A 21,893-nucleotide genomic window follows, 5' to 3' on the forward strand; every position below is an offset into this window, starting at 1 on the left:
ATGATGAGAAACGAGGCTAACTTTTTTTTCCAAAATTTCAAAAAACATGGGCTATAACCCATCGTTTTTTTATTTTTTCATTTTTTTTCAAATCCTCCAAAATGATGAAAAACGGCGTGCTATAGTATGCCGTACGATATGGGCTATAGCCCATGGTCCAAAATGATGAGAAACGAGGCTAACTTTTTTTTTCAAAATTTCAAAAACATGGGCTATAACCCATCGTTTTTGTCATTTCGTCATTTTTTTCAAATCCTCAAAAATGATGAAAAACGGCGCGCTATAGTATGCCGTACGATATGGGCTATAGCCCATGGTCCAAAATGATGAGAAACGAGGCTAACTTTTTTTTCCAAAATTTCAAAAACATGGGCTATAACCCATCGTTTTTGTCATTTCGTCATTTTTTTCAAATCCTCAAAAATGATGAAAAACGGCGCACTATAGTATGCCGTACGATATGGGCTATAGCCCATGGTCCAAAATGATGAGAAACGAGGCTAACTTTTTTTTTCAAAATTTCAAAAAACATGGGCTATAACCCATCGTTTTTGTCATTTTGTCATTTTTTTCAAATCCTCAAAAATGATGAAAAACGGCGCGCTATAGTATGCCGTACGATATGGGCTATAGCCCATGGTCCAAAATGATGAGAAACGAGGCTAACTTTTTTTTTCAAAATTTCAAAAACATGGGCTATAACCCATCGTTTTTTCATGTTTTCATTTTTTTCAAATCCTCCAAAATGATGAAAAACGGCGTGCTATAGTATGCCGTATGATATGGGCTATAGCCCATGGTCCAAAATGATGAGAAACGAGGCTAACTTTTTTTTCCAAAATTTCAAAAAACATGGGCTATAACCCATCGTTTTTTTATTTTTTCATTTTTTTTCAAATCCTCCAAAATGATGAAAAACGGCGTGCTATAGTATGCCGTACGATATGGGCTATAGCCCATGGTCCAAAATGATGAGAAACGAGGCTAACTTTTTTATTTCCAAATTTCAAAAAAGATGGGCTATAACCCATCGTTTTTTTATTTTTTCATTTTTTTCAAATCCTCTAAAATGATGAAAAACGGCGTGCTATAGTATGCCGTACGATATGGGCTATAGCCCATGGTCCAAAATGATGAGAAACAAGGCTAACTTTTTTTTTCAAAATTTCAAAAAACATGGGCTATAACCCATCGTTTTTTTATTTTTTTCAAATCCTCCAAAATGATGAAAAACGGCGTGCTATAGTATGCCGTACGATATGGGCTATAGCCCATGGTCCAAAATGATGAGAAACGAGGCTAACTTTTTTATTTCCAAATTTCAAAAAAGATGGGCTATAACCCATCGTTTTTTTATTTTTTCATTTTTTTCAAATCCTCCAAAATGATGAAAAACGGCGTGCTATAGTATGCCGTACGATATGGGCTATAGCCCATGGTCCAAAATGATGAGAAACGAGGCTAACTTTTTTTTCCAAAATTTCAAAAAACATGGGCTTTAACCCATCGTTTTTTTATTTTTTCATTTTTTTCAAATCCTCCAAAATGATGAAAAACGGCGTGCTATAGTATGCCGTACGATATGGGCTATAGCCCATGGTCCAAAATGATGAGAAACGAGGCTAACTTTTTTTTTCAAAATTTCAAAAAACATGGGCTATAACCCATCGTTTTTTTCTTTTTTCTTTTTTTTCAAATCCTCCAAAATGATGAAAAACGGCGTGCTATAGTATGCCGTACGATATGGGCTATAGCCCATGGTCCAAAATGATGAGAAACAAGGCTAACTTTTTTTTTCAAAATTTCAAAAAACATGGGCTATAACCCATCGTTTTTTTATTTTTTCATTTTTTTCAAATCCTCCAAAATGATGAAAAACGGCGTGCTATAGTATGCCGTACGATATGGGCTATAGCCCATGGTCCAAAATGATGAGAAACGAGGCTAACTTTTTTTTCTCCAAAATTTCAAAAAACATGGGCTATAACCCATCGTTTTTTTATTTTTTCATTTTTTTCAAATCCTCCAAAATGATGAAAAACGGCGTGCTATAGTATGCTGTACGATATGGGCTATAGCCCATGGTCCAAAATGATGAGAAACGAGGCTAACTTTCTTTTTCAAAATTTCAAAAAACATGGGCTATAACCCATCGTTTTTTTATTTTTTCATTTTTTTCAAATCCTCCAAAATTATGAAAAACGGCGTGCTATAGTATGCCGTACGATATGGGCTATAGCCCATGGTCCGAAATGATGAGAAACAAGGCTAACTTTTTTTTTCAAAATTTCAAAAAACATGGGCTATAACCCATCGTTTTTTCATGTTTTCATTTTTTTCAAATCCTCCAAAATGATGAAAAACGGCGTGCTATAGTATGCCGTATGATATGGGCTATAGCCCATGGTCCAAAATGATGAGAAACGAGGCTAACTTTTTTTCTCCAAAATTTCAAAAAACATGGGCTATAACCCATCGTTTTTTCATGTTTTCATTTTTTTCAAATCCTCCAAAATGATGAAAAACGGCGTGCTATAGTATGCCGTATGATATGGGCTATAGCCCATGGTCCAAAATGATGAGAAACGAGGCTAACTTTTTTTTCCAAAATTTCAAAAAACATGGGCTATAACCCATCGTTTTTTTATTTTTTCTTTTTTTTCAAATCTTCCTAAATGATGAAAAACGGCGTGCTATAGTATGCCGTACGATATGGGCTATAGCCCATGGTCCAAAATGATGAGAAACGAGGCTAACTTTTTTTTTCAAAATTTCAAAAAACATGGGCTATAACCCATCGTTTTTTTATTTTTTCATTTTTTTCAAATCTTCCTAAATGATGAAAAACGGCGTGCTATAGTATGCCGTACGATATGGGCTATAGCCCATGGTCCAAAATGATGAGAAACGAGGCTAACTTTTTTTTCAAAATTTCAAAAAACATGGGCTATAACCCATCGTTTTTTTATTTTTTCATTTTTTTCAACTCCTCTAAAATGATGAAAAACGGCGTGATATAGTATGCCGTACGATATGGGCTATAGCCCATGGTCCAAAATGATGAGAAACGAGGCTAACTTTTTTTTTCAAAATTTCAAAAAACATGGGCTATAACCCATCGTTTTTTTTATTTCTTCATTTTTTTTAAATCCTCCAAAATGATGAAAAACGGCGTGCTATAGTATGCCGTACGATATGGGCTATAGCCCATGGTCCAAAATGATGAGAAACAAGGCTAACTTTTTTTTTCAAAATTTCAAAAAACATGGGCTATAACCCATCGTTTTTTTATTTTTTCATTTTTTTCAAATCCTCCAAAATGATGAAAAACGGCGTGCTATAGTATGCCGTACGATATGGGCTATAGCCCATGGTCCAAAATGATGAGAAACGAGGCTAACTTTTTTATTTCCAAATTTCAAAAAAGATGGGCTATAACCCATCGTTTTTTTATTTTTTCATTTTTTTCAAATCCTCCAAAATTATGAAAAACGGCGTGCTATAGTATGCCGTACGATATGGGCTATAGCCCATGGTCCAAAATGATGAGAAACGAGGCAAACTTTTTTTTCCAAAATTTCAAAAAACATGGGCTTTAACCCATCGTTTTTTTATTTTTTCATTTTTTTCAAATCCTCCAAAATGATGAAAAACGGCGTGCTATAGTATGCCGTACGATATGGGCTATAGCCCATGGTCCAAAATGATGAGAAACGAGGCTAACTTTTTTTTTCAAAATTTCAAAAAACATGGGCTATAACCCATCGTTTTTTTCTTTTTTCTTTTTTTTCAAATCCTCCAAAATGATGAAAAACGGCGTGCTATAGTATGCCGTACGATATGGGCTATAGCCCATGGTCCAAAATGATGAGAAACAAGGCTAACTTTTTTTTTCAAAATTTCAAAAAACATGGGCTATAACCCATCGTTTTTTTATTTTTTCATTTTTTTCAAATCCTCCAAAATGATGAAAAACGGCGTGCTATAGTATGCCGTACGATATGGGCTATAGCCCATGGTCCAAAATGATGAGAAACGAGGCTAACTTTTTTTTCTCCAAAATTTCAAAAAACATGGGCTATAACCCATCGTTTTTTTATTTTTTCATTTTTTTCAAATCCTCCAAAATGATGAAAAACGGCGTGCTATAGTATGCTGTACGATATGGGCTATAGCCCATGGTCCAAAATGATGAGAAACGAGGCTAACTTTTTTTTTCAAAATTTCAAAAAACATGGGCTATAACCCATCGTTTTTTTATTTTTTCATTTTTTTCAAATCCTCCAAAATGATGAAAAACGGCGTGCTATAGTATGCCGTACGATATGGGCTATAGCCCATGGTCCGAAATGATGAGAAACAAGGCTAACTTTTTTTTTCAAAATTTCAAAAAACATGGGCTATAACCCATCGTTTTTTCATGTTTTCATTTTTTTCAAATCCTCCAAAATGATGAAAAACGGCGTGCTATAGTATGCCGTATGATATGGGCTATAGCCCATGGTCCAAAATGATGAGAAACGAGGCTAACTTTTTTTCTCCAAAATTTCAAAAAACATGGGCTATAACCCATCGTTTTTTCATGTTTTCATTTTTTTCAAATCCTCCAAAATGATGAAAAACGGCGTGCTATAGTATGCCGTATGATATGGGCTATAGCCCATGGTCCAAAATGATGAGAAACGAGGCTAACTTTTTTTTCCAAAATTTCAAAAAACATGGGCTATAACCCATCGTTTTTTTATTTTTTCATTTTTTCATTTTTTTCAAATCTTCCTAAATGATGAAAAACGGCGTGCTATAGTATGCCGTACGATATGGGCTATAGCCCATGGTCCAAAATGATGAGAAACGAGGCTAACTTTTTTTTCAAAATTTCAAAAAACATGGGCTATAACCCATCGTTTTTTTATTTTTTCATTTTTTTCAACTCCTCTAAAATGATGAAAAACGGCGTGATATAGTATGCCGTACGATATGGGCTATAGCCCATGGTCCAAAATGATGAGAAACGAGGCTAACTTTTTTTTTCAAAATTTCAAAAAACATGGGCTATAACCCATCGTTTTTTTTATTTCTTCATTTTTTTAAAATCCTCCAAAATGATGAAAAACGGCGTGCTATAGTATGCCGTACGATATGGGCTATAGCCCATGGTCCAAAATGATGAGAAACAAGGCTAACTTTTTTTTTCAAAATTTCAAAAAACATGGGCTATAACCCATCGTTTTTTTATTTTTTCATTTTTTTCAAATCCTCCAAAATGATGAAAAACGGCGTGCTATAGTATGCCGTACGATATGGGCTATAGCCCATGGTCCAAAATGATGAGAAACGAGGCTAACTTTTTTATTTCCAAATTTCAAAAAAGATGGGCTATAACCCATCGTTTTTTTATTTTTTCATTTTTTTCAAATCCTCCAAAATGATGAAAAACGGCGTGCTATAGTATGCCGTACGATATGGGCTATAGCCCATGGTCCAAAATGATGAGAAACGAGGCTAACTTTTTTTTCCAAAATTTCAAAAAACATGGGCTTTAACCCATCGTTTTTTTATTTTTTCATTTTTTTCAAATCCTCCAAAATGATGAAAAACGGCGTGCTATAGTATGCCGTACGATATGGGCTATAGCCCATGGTCCAAAATGATGAGAAACGAGGCTAACTTTTTTTTTTTTAATTTAAAAAAACATGGGCTATAACCCATCGTTTTTTTCTTTTTTCTTTTTTTCCAAATCCTCCAAAATGATGAAAAACGGCGTGCTATAGTATGCCGTACGATATGGGCTATAGCCCATGGTCCAAAATGATGAGAAATGAGGCTAACTTTTTTTTCCAAAATTTCAAAAAACATGGGCTATAACCCATCGTTTTTTTATTTTTTTATTTTTTTCAAATCCTCCAAAATGATGAAAAACGGCGTGCTATAGTATGCCGTACGATATGGGCTATAGCCCATGGTCCAAAATGATGAGAACGAGGCTAACTTTTTTTTTTTCAAAATTTCAAAAAACATGGGCTATAACCCATCGTTTTTTTATATTTTCCTTTTTTTCAAATCCTCCAAAATGATGAAAAACGGCGTGCTATAGTATGCCGTACGATATGGGCTATAGCCCATGGTCCAAAATGATGAGAAACGAGGCTAACTTTTTTTTTCAAAATTTCAAAAAACATGGGCTATAACCCATCGTTTTTTTATTTTTTCATTTTTTTCAAATCCTCCAAAATGATGAAAAACGGCGTGCTATAGTATGCTGTACGATATGGGCTATAGCCCATGGTCCAAAATGATGAGAAACGAGGCTAACTTTTTTTTTCAAAATTTCAAAAAACATGGGCTATAACCCATCGTTTTTTTCTTTTTTCTTTTTTTTCAAATCCTCCAAAATGATGAAAAACGGCGTGCTATAGTATGCCGTACGATATGGGCTATAGCCCATGGTCCGAAATGATGAGAAACAAGGCTAACTTTTTTTTTCAAAATTTCAAAAAACATGGGCTATAACCCATCGTTTTTTCATGTTTTCATTTTTTTCAAATCCTCCAAAATGATGAAAAACGGCGTGCTATAGTATGCCGTATGATATGGGCTATAGCCCATGGTCCAAAATGATGAGAAACGAGGCTAACTTTTTTTTCCAAAATTTCAAAAAACATGGGCTATAACCCATCGTTTTTTTATTTTTTCATTTTTTTCAAATCTTCCTAAATGATGAAAAACGGCGTGCTATAGTATGCCGTACGATATGGGCTATAGCCCATGGTCCAAAATGATGAGAAACGAGGCTAACTTTTTTTTTCAAAATTTCAAAAAACATGGGCTATAACCCATCGTTTTTTTATTTTTTCATTTTTTTCAAATCTTCCTAAATGATGAAAAACGGCGTGCTATAGTATGCCGTACGATATGGGCTATAGCCCATGGTCCAAAATGATGAGAAACGAGGCTAACTTTTTTTTCAAAATTTCAAAAAACATGGGCTATAACCCATCGTTTTTTTATTTTTTCATTTTTTTCAAATCCTCTAAAATGATGAAAAACGGCGTGCTATAGTATGCCGTACGATATGGGCTATAGCCCATGGTCCAAAATGATGAGAAACGAGGCTAACTTTTTTTTTCAAAATTTCAAAAAACATGGGCTATAACCCATCGTTTTTTTTATTTCTTCATTTTTTTTAAATCCTCCAAAATGATGAAAAACGGCGTGCTATAGTATGCCGTACGATATGGGCTATAGCCCATGGTCCAAAATGATGAGAAACAAGGCTAACTTTTTTTTTCAAAATTTCAAAAAACATGGGCTATAACCCATCGTTTTTTTATTTTTTCATTTTTTTCAAATCCTCCAAAATTATGAAAAACGGCGTGCTATAGTATGCCGTACGATATGGGCTATAGCCCATGGTCCAAAATGATGAGAAACGAGGCTAACTTTTTTATTTCCAAATTTCAAAAAAGATGGGCTATAACCCATCGTTTTTTTATTTTTTCATTTTTTTCAAATCCTCCAAAATGATGAAAAACGGCATGCTATAGTATGCCGTACGATATGGGCTATAGCCCATGGTCCAAAATGATGAGAAACGAGGCTAACTTTTTTTTCCAAAATTTCAAAAAACATGGGCTATAACCCATCGTTTTTTTCTTTTTTCTTTTTTTTCAAATCCTCCAAAATGATGAAAAACGGCGTGCTATAGTATGCCGTACGATATGGGCTATAGCCCATGGTCCAAAATGATGAGAAACAAGGCTAACTTTTTTTTTCAAAATTTCAAAAAACATGGGCTATAACCCATCGTTTTTTTATTTTTTCATTTTTTTCAAATCCTCCAAAATGATGAAAAACGGCGTGCTATAGTATGCCGTACGATATGGGCTATAGCCCATGGTCCAAAATGATGAGAAACGAGGCTAACTTTTTTTTCTCCAAAATTTCAAAAAACATGGGCTATAACCCATCGTTTTTTTATTTTTTCATTTTTTTCAAATCCTCCAAAATGATGAAAAACGGCGTGCTATAGTATGCTGTACGATATGGGCTATAGCCCATGGTCCAAAATGATGAGAAACGAGGCTAACTTTTTTTTTCAAAATTTCAAAAAACATGGGCTATAACCCATCGTTTTTTTATTTTTTCATTTTTTTCAAATCCTCCAAAATGATGAAAAACGGCGTGCTATAGTATGCCGTACGATATGGGCTATAGCCCATGGTCCGAAATGATGAGAAACAAGGCTAACTTTTTTTTTCAAAATTTCAAAAAACATGGGCTATAACCCATCGTTTTTTCATGTTTTCATTTTTTTCAAATCCTCCAAAATGATGAAAAACGGCGTGCTATAGTATGCCGTATGATATGGGCTATAGCCCATGGTCCAAAATGATGAGAAACGAGGCTAACTTTTTTTCTCCAAAATTTCAAAAAACATGGGCTATAACCCATCGTTTTTTCATGTTTTCATTTTTTTCAAATCCTCCAAAATGATGAAAAACGGCGTGCTATAGTATGCCGTATGATATGGGCTATAGCCCATGGTCCAAAATGATGAGAAACGAGGCTAACTTTTTTTTCCAAAATTTCAAAAAACATGGGCTATAACCCATCGTTTTTTTATTTTTTCATTTTTTCATTTTTTTCAAATCTTCCTAAATGATGAAAAACGGCGTGCTATAGTATGCCGTACGATATGGGCTATAGCCCATGGTCCAAAATGATGAGAAACGAGGCTAACTTTTTTTTCAAAATTTCAAAAAACATGGGCTATAACCCATCGTTTTTTTATTTTTTCATTTTTTTCAACTCCTCTAAAATGATGAAAAACGGCGTGATATAGTATGCCGTACGATATGGGCTATAGCCCATGGTCCAAAATGATGAGAAACGAGGCTAACTTTTTTTTTCAAAATTTCAAAAAACATGGGCTATAACCCATCGTTTTTTTTATTTCTTCATTTTTTTAAAATCCTCCAAAATGATGAAAAACGGCGTGCTATAGTATGCCGTACGATATGGGCTATAGCCCATGGTCCAAAATGATGAGAAACAAGGCTAACTTTTTTTTTCAAAATTTCAAAAAACATGGGCTATAACCCATCGTTTTTTTATTTTTTCATTTTTTTCAAATCCTCCAAAATGATGAAAAACGGCGTGCTATAGTATGCCGTACGATATGGGCTATAGCCCATGGTCCAAAATGATGAGAAACGAGGCTAACTTTTTTATTTCCAAATTTCAAAAAAGATGGGCTATAACCCATCGTTTTTTTATTTTTTCATTTTTTTCAAATCCTCCAAAATGATGAAAAACGGCGTGCTATAGTATGCCGTACGATATGGGCTATAGCCCATGGTCCAAAATGATGAGAAACGAGGCTAACTTTTTTTTCCAAAATTTCAAAAAACATGGGCTTTAACCCATCGTTTTTTTATTTTTTCATTTTTTTCAAATCCTCCAAAATGATGAAAAACGGCGTGCTATAGTATGCCGTACGATATGGGCTATAGCCCATGGTCCAAAATGATGAGAAACGAGGCTAACTTTTTTTTTTTTAATTTAAAAAAACATGGGCTATAACCCATCGTTTTTTTCTTTTTTCTTTTTTTCCAAATCCTCCAAAATGATGAAAAACGGCGTGCTATAGTATGCCGTACGATATGGGCTATAGCCCATGGTCCAAAATGATGAGAAATGAGGCTAACTTTTTTTTCCAAAATTTCAAAAAACATGGGCTATAACCCATCGTTTTTTTATTTTTTTATTTTTTTCAAATCCTCCAAAATGATGAAAAACGGCGTGCTATAGTATGCCGTACGATATGGGCTATAGCCCATGGTCCAAAATGATGAGAACGAGGCTAACTTTTTTTTTTTCAAAATTTCAAAAAACATGGGCTATAACCCATCGTTTTTTTATATTTTCCTTTTTTTCAAATCCTCCAAAATGATGAAAAACGGCGTGCTATAGTATGCCGTACGATATGGGCTATAGCCCATGGTCCAAAATGATGAGAAACGAGGCTAACTTTTTTTTTCAAAATTTCAAAAAACATGGGCTATAACCCATCGTTTTTTTATTTTTTCATTTTTTTCAAATCCTCCAAAATGATGAAAAACGGCGTGCTATAGTATGCTGTACGATATGGGCTATAGCCCATGGTCCAAAATGATGAGAAACGAGGCTAACTTTTTTTTTCAAAATTTCAAAAAACATGGGCTATAACCCATCGTTTTTTTCTTTTTTCTTTTTTTTCAAATCCTCCAAAATGATGAAAAACGGCGTGCTATAGTATGCCGTACGATATGGGCTATAGCCCATGGTCCGAAATGATGAGAAACAAGGCTAACTTTTTTTTTCAAAATTTCAAAAAACATGGGCTATAACCCATCGTTTTTTCATGTTTTCATTTTTTTCAAATCCTCCAAAATGATGAAAAACGGCGTGCTATAGTATGCCGTATGATATGGGCTATAGCCCATGGTCCAAAATGATGAGAAACGAGGCTAACTTTTTTTTCCAAAATTTCAAAAAACATGGGCTATAACCCATCGTTTTTTTATTTTTTCATTTTTTTCAAATCTTCCTAAATGATGAAAAACGGCGTGCTATAGTATGCCGTACGATATGGGCTATAGCCCATGGTCCAAAATGATGAGAAACGAGGCTAACTTTTTTTTTCAAAATTTCAAAAAACATGGGCTATAACCCATCGTTTTTTTATTTTTTCATTTTTTTCAAATCTTCCTAAATGATGAAAAACGGCGTGCTATAGTATGCCGTACGATATGGGCTATAGCCCATGGTCCAAAATGATGAGAAACGAGGCTAACTTTTTTTTCAAAATTTCAAAAAACATGGGCTATAACCCATCGTTTTTTTATTTTTTCATTTTTTTCAAATCCTCTAAAATGATGAAAAACGGCGTGCTATAGTATGCCGTACGATATGGGCTATAGCCCATGGTCCAAAATGATGAGAAACGAGGCTAACTTTTTTTTTCAAAATTTCAAAAAACATGGGCTATAACCCATCGTTTTTTTTATTTCTTCATTTTTTTTAAATCCTCCAAAATGATGAAAAACGGCGTGCTATAGTATGCCGTACGATATGGGCTATAGCCCATGGTCCAAAATGATGAGAAACAAGGCTAACTTTTTTTTTCAAAATTTCAAAAAACATGGGCTATAACCCATCGTTTTTTTATTTTTTCATTTTTTTCAAATCCTCCAAAATTATGAAAAACGGCGTGCTATAGTATGCCGTACGATATGGGCTATAGCCCATGGTCCAAAATGATGAGAAACGAGGCTAACTTTTTTATTTCCAAATTTCAAAAAAGATGGGCTATAACCCATCGTTTTTTTATTTTTTCATTTTTTTCAAATCCTCCAAAATGATGAAAAACGGCATGCTATAGTATGCCGTACGATATGGGCTATAGCCCATGGTCCAAAATGATGAGAAACGAGGCTAACTTTTTTTTCCAAAATTTCAAAAAACATGGGCTATAACCCATCGTTTTTTTCTTTTTTCTTTTTTTTCAAATCCTCCAAAATGATGAAAAACGGCGTGCTATAGTATGCCGTACGATATGGGCTATAGCCCATGGTCCAAAATGATGAGAAATGAGGCTAACTTTTTTTTCCAAAATTTCAAAAAACATGGGCTATAACCCATCGTTTTTTTATTTTTTTCAAATCCTCCAAAATGATGAAAAACGGCGTGCTATAGTATGCCGTACGATATGGGCTATAGCCCATGGTCCAAAATGATGAGAACGAGGCTAACTTTTTTTTTTCAAAATTTCAAAAAACATGGGCTATAACCCATCGTTTTTTTATATTTTCCTTTTTTTCAAATCCTCCAAAATGATGAAAAACGGCGTGCTATAGTATGCCGTACGATATGGGCTATAGCCCATGGTCCAAAATGATGAGAAACAAGGCTAACTTTTTTTTTCAAAATTTCAAAAAACATGGGCTATAACCCATCGTTTTTTTATTTTTTCATTTTTTTCAAATCCTCCAAAATTATGAAAAACGGCGTGCTATAGTATGCCGTACGATATGGGCTATAGCCCATGGTCCAAAATGATGAGAAACGAGGCTAACTTTTTTATTTCCAAATTTCAAAAAAGATGGGCTATAACCCATCGTTTTTTTATTTTTTCATTTTTTTCAAATCCTCCAAAATGATGAAAAACGGCGTGCTATAGTATGCCGTACGATATGGGCTATAGCCCATGGTCCAAAATGATGAGAAACGAGGCTAACTTTTTTTTTCAAAATTTCAAAAAACATGGGCTATAACCCATCGTTTTTTTCTTTTTTCTTTTTTTTCAAATCCTCCAAAATGATGAAAAACGGCGTGCTATAGTATGCCGTACGATATGGGCTATAGCCCATGGTCCAAAATGATGAGAAATGAGGCTAACTTTTTTTTCCAAAATTTCAAAAAACATGGGCTATAACCCATCGTTTTTTTATTTTTTTCAAATCCTCCAAAATGATGAAAAACGGCGTGCTATAGTATGCCGTACGATATGGGCTATAGCCCATGGTCCAAAATGATGAGAACGAGGCTAACTTTTTTTTTTCAAAATTTCAAAAAACATGGGCTATAACCCATCGTTTTTTTATATTTTCCTTTTTTTCAAATCCTCCAAAATGATGAAAAACGGCGTGCTATAGTATGCCGTACGATATGGGCTATAGCCCATGGTCCAAAATGATGAGAAACGAGGCTAACTTTTTTTTTCAAAATTTCAAAAAACATGGGCTATAACCCATCGTTTTTTTATTTTTTCATTTTTTTCAAATCCTCCAAAATGATGAAAAACGGCGTGCTATAGTATGCCGTACGATATGGGCTATAGCCCATGGTCCAAAATGATGAGAAACAAGGCTAACTTTTTTTTTCAAAATTTCAAAAAACATGGGCTATAACCCATCGTTTTTTCATGTTTTCATTTTTTTCAAATCCTCCAAAATGATGAAAAACGGCGTGCTATAGTATGCCGTATGATATGGGCTATAGCCCATGGTCCAAAATGATGAGAAACGAGGCTAACTTTTTTTCCAAAATTTCAAAAAACATGGGCTATAACCCATCGTTTTTTTTTTTTTTCATTTTTTTCAAATCCTCCAAAATGAGGAAAAACGGCGTGCTATAGTATGCCGTACGATATGGGCTATAGCCCATGGTCCAAAATGATGAGAAACGAGGCTAACTTTTTTTTTCAAAATTTCAAAAAACATGGGCTATAACCCATCGTTTTTTTCATTTTTTTTATTTTTGTTCAAATCCTCAAAAACGATGAAAAACGGCGTGCTATAGTATGCCGTACGATATGGGCTATAGCCCATGGTCCAAAATGATGAGAAACGAGGCTAACTTTTTTATTTCCAAATTTCAAAAAAAGATGGGCTATAACCCATTGTTTTTTTTAATTTTAATTTTTTTTTCAAATCCTCAAAAATAATGAAAAACGGCGTGCTATAGTATGCCGTACGATATGGGCTATAGCCCATGGTCCAAAATGATGAGAAACGAGGCTAACTTTTTTTTTCAAAATTTCAAAAAACATGGGCTATAACCCATCGTTTTTTCCATTTTTTCAAATCATCAAAAATGATGAAAAACGGCGTGCTATAGTATGCTGTACGATATGGGCTATAGCCCATGGTCCAAAATGATGAGAAACGAGGCTAACTTTTTTCCCCCAAAATTTCAAAAAACATGGGCTATAACCCATCGTTTTTTTTTCAAATCCCCAAAATTTTTGAAAAACGGCGTGCTATAGTATGCCGTACGATATGGGCTATAGCCCATGGTCCAAAATGATGAGAAACGAGGCTAACTTTTTTTTTTCAAAATTTCTAAAACTATGACACCTTTCAAAGATTCCTTTTCAGGCAAACATTTCCACCGTAAGATGAACCTAAGTAGGCTAGAATGGGGTTGGTAGGTTTAAGTATGTAGGCTAGGACTAGTAGCATGCCAAAGGTTGTGCTATTGCCATAGAGAATGCATTGGTCGTTTAAGTTAAATAACTCAGAAACTACATAACATAACAACAGATAACATCTGTAGAATACCTAGTAGGAAGGTGCTGGTTCAAATCACCAACCAAACATAAAATGACTACTGGATCTCTTCTCCATTCTAGTATAGTCCATGGTTTTGGACAGGAAGCTATATAGCATGTCGTTTTTGGTGATTTTGGAGGATTTGAAAAAAATATGAAAATACGACATACTATAGTCCATGGTTTCAGACGGCATACTATATAGCATGTCATATTTTCATGATTTTGGGACACTATGTCAGAGCCAGGACTTGAACCTGCGGCCTCCTGATTCCCAGGCAGTCTCTGTACCCAGTGAGCCACTGTGCATGCTGTTCTCAAAAAGGCCGAATAGATAATGACAGAAGAGCCAGAGACTTGTTTCCATTGTGGTTCATAAACATTCAAACATCTAGAGATAAACAACAGCAAAAGAAACAATAGACAAATCTCCTGTTATTTTTTAAAGCACTATATTTCTAAAACTATGAAACATTTCAAAGATTCAAAGATTCCTTTTCAGGCACACATGCCCACCGTAAGATGAACCTAAATAGGTTTGAATGGGGTTTCTAGTAAGTAAGTATATAGGACTAGTAGCATGCCAAAGTTTGTGCTATTGACATTGAGAATGCATTGGGCGTTTAAGTTAAATAACTCAGAAACTACAAAAAATTCAAAGTAAAACGTCTCAGCATGTGTCTCCACAGTAAGCTGAATTTTACAAAGTGTGAATGGAGTTTCTAGGTGAAAGTGATTTTTTGAGTGCCACTATCTGCCTATAAATGTCTAAAATTTGAAAGCACTATATTTCTAAAACTATGAAACATTTCAAAGATTCCTTTTCAGGCAAACATGATGAACCTAAATAGGTTTGAATGGGGTTTCTAAAGTATGTAGGACTAGTAGCATGCCAAAGTTATACATTTCTATATACAGATGATTACAGTCATTCAACACTTATATTTGAGATAGACAGTTACTGGTTGTGTGCCAGTTACTGGTCCACAAGATTCAATACACCACCAAGATACCCATGTACCTGTCTAAATACTTCCTTAATGTAAACGAAGTCCACACGCACAACACCAGAGGGAGTGCAACAAACCATGTACAACCCAGATTTGGCACAAACAAGGGACTAAATTATTTTCGCTCCTATGCCACCAAAATGTGGACAAGACATGTGAATCTCTTGACTCCTTCAAAACCGCTCTCAAAGGGCACCTACGGACGGCTGCAATTCGAAACTGACCCCTGTAAAAACTGAATCCCCCCCTTCCTTTTTCCCCTCACTGTATATGTTTCTTTTCCCTTTTTGCTTCCTTTATGATGAATTCCTGTTCTGTTCTTTAACTATATAGAAGTGTCTATTTGTACGTCTCTAAATGTTTTGATGAATTGAACATGGTGGACCCTGTTGTAAACAAGTGTAATGCTTAATTGGGCGGCCACTCACAGTTAACAGTCTTTGTATTGAGTTTGTGCTTGAAATGTACTGAAATTCTGCAAACTATTTCAATCAATCAATCAAATGAATCAATCAATCAATAAATCAATCAGCTATTTGAAAATTATAATTAAAGTTCACAATGCATCATAATTCAATGCATTGTGAACATAGATCATGCAGATCCGGAAAAATGGGGGTGGGTGTCTTTTGTTATTATTATTCGGAATATAGTTTTTTAAACAAACATTTTAACAACACTTCTTATGAGGGGCACGGTGGCACCGTGGCCCCACAATATTGTCAGATGGGGGTCCGGGCCAAGCTAGGCATAGCTATAGGCCTATACTACATCAATTTGTGGGTGCTTGTATTTCACTGACATGAAAAGTTTGAGAGCAGTCAGAGCACCAGGAGAAGAAGTGACGAGTGGCTAACGAATAAAACAGAGGCAGAGGAGGAGGCGGATCTAAAAAAAAAGAAGAACATACGACCCCCACACTTCAGCTTGAGCTGCTCAATGCGACCATTTCTCTCTCAGTCCAGTCCACACACTTTTCCCCCTGAGGTTGAAGAGAGCCAGGCTCCGTGTGCGCCGTGCACCGCGCGCAAAATATATACAAGTATTTAGATTGTAAGCCCAGAGGAAGCAGACATAGGAATCTATACACTCAAGGAGATCGTGATTGGAACACATTTGTGAAATTGTCAAGTTATTATTGCCACTAAACCAGTGGAATTAATCTGAAACCAGCGGAGAACCACGTACGAGCCATTGGGTAAGAGAATAAATACATCTGTTGCGTTATTTTGGTTCCAACTTTGACATTTTTCCACAATGTGATGCAATGCCAATGTGTCTGCAGTGCCAAGCATGATGTTCTGTTTTTATCACGTTTTTCTAGCATAAAGATGCCCTATAGTAGAGACTAGCCTATCTTTGAAACATGAAATTCAACGTGCGTTTATATGTACCCTAAATTACACTAAATGACACAGAGGCGATAGGAACGGGAAATGAGTGTTGAATGGCTGTCTTTATCAATTATCGAACTATTTCGATCTATATTAGTCTATGATCTATGACGGATTAGTTGTTTCCTTTGGGGGGGATAATCAATGATCGCCCTGCAGTGAGCGCCAAGCGCAGATGTGAGCACCACCAGATCACCATGTGCCTGCCTTGGAAGGAGTCAGTTGTCATGCTCATTGTTCTGGTCTGTGTGTGCAGAAGCATTGATATGGGTAATAATGGGCTTGTCCAGTGAATTTATATATTTTTCATAGGACGTCCCCAGTTTGATATGCATAGTCTATATTATACGAACCCCATCCCCATCAGATATATTTATTTAAAATTGACCTGTGAGGGTCCATTTTGGACCCCTGGTGGGTACCTGCACCCGACGTTGAGAAACATTTGGCTATTAATCTTTATTTGATATAGGACATCTATTAGGTCTGTGTTGGAATAACTGCAAATAGACATAGAGCTTTACAGGAAGCAGGTTTATTTTTGCATAATGATTAATGTGCTTTAGGCTACTAAAATAGACCAACCAGCAGCTTCATCTCTGAAAGTAGCCTACACTGATTACTGTTTTTTGTATTGCATGTAGGCTAGCCTATACTATATCTACATCATAACACAATTATGGTGATATGTGACAGTCAATCAGTCATTGACAAACTATTGCAATAGGTAATTTAAGAAGTATTAAAGGACGCCCTCACCTCACCCATTTTCAACATATCTTCATATAATTGGTCCTCACTAATGCTCATTATATAACATCTTTGTCTCATGTCAACCGAGGAGTGCTGTGGACAGTTCAGGAACCGGCCTACCAGTGACATCATCATTGATGATGGGGTAGTATCCAAGCTAATAGAAATGGAAGGCTTTCTTTTCCTGGAAAGTTAATTAAGCGTGCTATAACGGAAGCCATTGTTCTCGTGTTAATAAAAATAGAAATGTTTTTGGAAAAATATATCTGTCTGACGATTGATGTCACTGGTAGTTCTAGCAGTTATTTGAAGTGTCCACACTCCACAGCCCTCTTATGTGACACCGACAGAGTAGAATGTTTTGTTACCATTTTAATATGAGCAGTATATAAGGACCAATTTACGAAGATACGTAGGTTGAAAATGGGTGAAGTCGTCAAGTATGTTGAGAAGTATAGTATCTGATTGGTATTTGATTGAGTCGAAACATTTCAGATTTGAGATGTAGTGTCATTGGATTAGGACCCTTTATAGGTGATAAATAGTAAATACATTGTGTCAAGTGTATATGGATTACATAGATGGGAGTGGCACTGTTGAGTGCTGCTTTAACCCATTCTGAACGGGAACCCATTTTGGTATTAGCATCATGTCGTGCTTTAGCTATTTAAAAATCGAAGAACGACTGACATTTTTAGAATCTGATCTCTGGTCAAAATGGGTTAATCAGACCAGTGTGTGTCCAGTGGAAACCTCGTATGAATCTGATCTCAGGTCAGAATGGGTTAAACGAGTTTGATGATTGTTCCACATATGGCTCTGCCATCTCACCAAGAGAGTACAAGAAAGATGCTGTGTAACTATACGTTTGTGTGTGGGTGTGCTAATGTTTTTGACTTTGGCCTCTGTCCTAAAACACCAACAACACCCTAACATGAGAGGCATCGTGTTATGCAGGTTCAGAAGGGTGGTGGGCTGTGCAGGGTTAGATAAGCACGAGGAAGGAGTCATTGACCCCGGTTAGGAGGAGAAGATCAAAGCCAGCTGACCAGGGGAGGGGACCGTTACAGGTGGACGGTATAGCTGTATACGTATAGATGGGGCCCTCTAGCTGCATGGGAAACACGGGGGAAACAGCCAGCTGTGGTCATCTGTCACACAGATACAGTTCTGCGAATATCTGTACTGTAGAAGAGCATGGAGTCGGAACAGTGTTAAGTGTCAAGTATACTGCAGAGTTTATTATTATCACACACACACACACACACACACACACACACACACACACAGAGAGAGAGCCGTAAATAAGCATTGAAGTTGGACCTGACCTTGCCATGTGCCTGTGTTCTATATTTATGAGTTTTATTTACGTCTTTGTTGATACTCTGTGCTGCAAACTTCATTGTTTCGGCCGTTGATGGAATTTCGACTAGTAGTTAGGCTACGCAGCCTGAAAATAACTGATCTACAAGCTCGACAAAACGTGGCATTTCGTTGTGAGCTTGTAGATAGATCGGTTTACATATGTCTTACTTTTCAGTCTCGATGACACAGACAAAGACTGAACTATTCTAATGGAAGGGAAACTAAACTGTCAGTTCAGCTCAAATTATTTGATTATGTTACCAGTGGCAATGTCATTGCAAAACGTGAACCTTAGAAGCTCCACCAATATTATGTGGAGACTGGCAGATATCTCATGTCACCTGAAACCATTAAAAATCCTGTTCCTTCTCATGTGATCTGTTGCTTCTATAAACACGCTGTATAAGTAGCTACACCGACAGACTTCACAACAAAAATATGGGCACACATGCAAACAAACGCTATAGCCTCTTGACTTTGTTTTAAATGCAGTTTTAAAGGCATTGGTATACATCATGGAACGTTTGGGGGAGGAAATTTACATTTGATATATAGCCTGATATATATGCAAATATAGCCTGCTTTTATTCAAGGCTAAGTCTTTTATATATAAACTTGCTCATATTGATTACTTAGCTATTTCATTATTTATGTTTTTTTTTTATGTGAGCTTTTCCTAACTCACATTTTTGTTCCTTAAAAAACACACTTTTGATTCTACTGTTTTCAATGATAGTACACCCCTGTCAGGTGGAAAAGAAGTGGCTTGGACTCCTCATGCATTGAAGGGAGAATGAGGTCAGTCTGTTGCTCTCCCCTGGTTGGCAGAGGGAGTGTGGAGCCCAGGATTACATTAGATAATTGATGCTGGGTGGAAAAAATGGGTTACAAAATCGTGGGATCAAAAAAAGAGATAAAAAAGATTCTCAAGGTGGGGTTCAGAGACGCAGGGTTGGAGGGGCCCCAGAGACTCAGGGTTGGAGGGGCCCCAGAGACTCAGGGTTGGAGGGGCCCCTCAGCTACGTGATAGTCAGTTAGTTAGGAACCAAATAATAGACCCTTATGGAGTTGTAACTCTGAGAGTGAACAAATGGACGATTATACAGTTATTGATTGATTGATTATAGATTGAGGTCTGTGGCCTTATTATACATATCAAACTGGGGGTCTGCGAGTGCGAAATGAAAAAAAGACTGAGAATCACTGTGCTACAGTTTCTAGTGAGTTTCAGCTGTGTCTGATTCTGTGCTGTTCTTTGTCTCTGCTTTTCACCTTCTATTATGTTTACAATGTACACGCATATGCGTAGACACATGACGTGCAGACCGGTGCCCTGTCGGAACCTCCCATGATGTGCTGCATCACAACATGAGGCTGGAATAGCATGAAGTCACGTATCACACTGGCTGTCATCAAAGTCATCCTGTTGGCAGGTTTTAACTGGTTAAAGCCACCGAGTGGCGCGCTACGAGCTTGTAGATCTGCTATATTTTTGAAAAATCGAAGAACGAGTGACATTTTTAGAATCTGATCTCAGGTCAGAATGGGTTCATCAGACCAGTGTGTGTCCAGTGGAAACCTCGTATGAATCTGATCTCAGGTCAGAATGGGTTAATGTCTCTATAGAGTATAGAGGGTATGTGCGTGACATCATCATCAAACCAGGAAGTTATGCAGGAACGCCTACTGAGTGGCAAAAAACTACTTTCTGGCCTCGACAGCCCAGACATCCACACAGAAAAGTCATATCTGATTGCATTAAACAATCTTAAACTCACTTTGCATGTTGCTTTGCCACTCGATGTGCCATTCACTTTAAGCATGTGCATACCCTCTATAAAAGAGTAGGAAGACAAAATGCATTTTTTTTTAGGTTATATTGTATTAACGTACCCCACCATACAAATACATATTTCTGTAGTGCCCCTTTAAATGTGTAATTTATTATTTATTGTTTTGAACTAGCACTAACCACTAATATTATATATAATATACTCTTCAATCCTGTACTGATTGACCCCGATAACCTGTGCTGAAACCTACGCTGACATTGACAACTGAATTCCCCCCCACAAGATCAATAAAAGGTCAATCTATCTGTAGGGAGTTCAAAATCTGGCCATTGAGCCATGACAATTAATGACGTGGAACTGAGTGAATTAAGTTCATAGAATCATTTCCGGAAGGAAGATACATTTGAATGTTAACTAAGGGCTACCCTGCTACACTAGGGATGTTTTGACTCAATGCAACTTGTACAGTAGATGGTATAAGAACAGCTTGCCATTACAACATCAGTTAGATCTGAGTTGACTCATTACTTTTTTTTGTTTGTTTGGATCAAAACGTTTTCTCACAAAGAAAGAGGCCTTTCTTCTGACTATGCATGCAGAGTTTAGCAGATTTTGGTATTGACCACAATTCAAAACATCACGGTAATATTTGTATATTATATGGCTACTGTATTATTTGAGTTTTGCCAACACAGAAATCTTGTGTGGTCATATAATGAAACCTCTACTATAAATACTCTATGATTTTATACCTAGTGTTGTGTGGAATTTTTTTCATTATATACCCCCATCGTAAAACCATAAACCGTGCTTTCTCCTCAAATTTTACCATCAAATTCTATAATCGTTGCATCCCTACCTCTAACGGCGGCAGCGTCTCAGGGGTAGGGTGACCGGATGGAAACTGCAAGGTTAGTTCGAACCCAGGCTCCCCCAGAAGTGTGGAAGTGTCCTTGAGCAAGACTCTGAACACCAAATTCCTCCCGATGTGCAGGTTGGTGCCTTGCATGGTTTCCCCCGGCATCTGTGTGTGAATGGGTGAATGTAATGCACAATCTCTGTAAAGCGCCTTGGATAAAGGCGCTATATACATGCACCATTTATCTAAAAACATTTATTATAAGTCAGACATTCTAACTGGCTTAAAACATTTTTTGAGTGGTCAAAAAAGTTCAACGAGTTCATAAAGCAAACAACCCTTTTTTTGTGTGACATGTTGACTTAACAGAGTGAAAGCGCACATAACTACCGCGGCCACAGTGGAGAATGTTTGGGTCAAGTGACTGTCAATATCGTAGGACACAACCACATGTCCCTCTGTCCCCTGCACTGCGGGCACGTGGCGGATAAGCTGGCACTGCCTGGCTCTCTGTCTCTCTCTGCTGAACCTCGTGCCTGTTCTGGACACTGAACTGGGCACACTCGTTTTCATGTGTCCACAACGGGCCATCACCCATTACCACCACCCCTGTCCCCATGCCACGTG

The 21,893-nt window shown here is 36.6% G+C and overlaps 2 protein-coding genes across 3 annotated transcripts in view; one reads left to right on the top strand and one right to left on the bottom strand.

The window, feature by feature from the left end:
- LOC308326529 (uncharacterized protein) overlaps positions 1-21,893 on the bottom strand; it is a gene marked incomplete at its 3' end in the record, with an annotated part of 119,993 nt that overhangs the window by 54,275 nt on the left and 43,825 nt on the right. The window lies entirely within an intron of this gene.
- Positions 16,078-21,893, top strand: part of slc38a3b (solute carrier family 38 member 3b) — a 39,914-nt gene continuing 34,098 nt past the window's right edge. For both annotated transcript variants that reach the window (XM_080785634.1, XM_080785635.1), the window contains exon 1: positions 16,078-16,300. The gene's annotated coding sequence lies outside the window, so the exon portion shown is untranslated. The remainder of the gene's footprint in view (positions 16,301-21,893) is intronic.

This window comes from Protomyctophum bolini (genome assembly GCF_963924005.1).
Source record: "Protomyctophum bolini genome assembly, chromosome: 2".
In the NCBI taxonomy this organism is placed as follows: Eukaryota; Metazoa; Chordata; class Actinopteri; order Myctophiformes; family Myctophidae; genus Protomyctophum; species Protomyctophum bolini.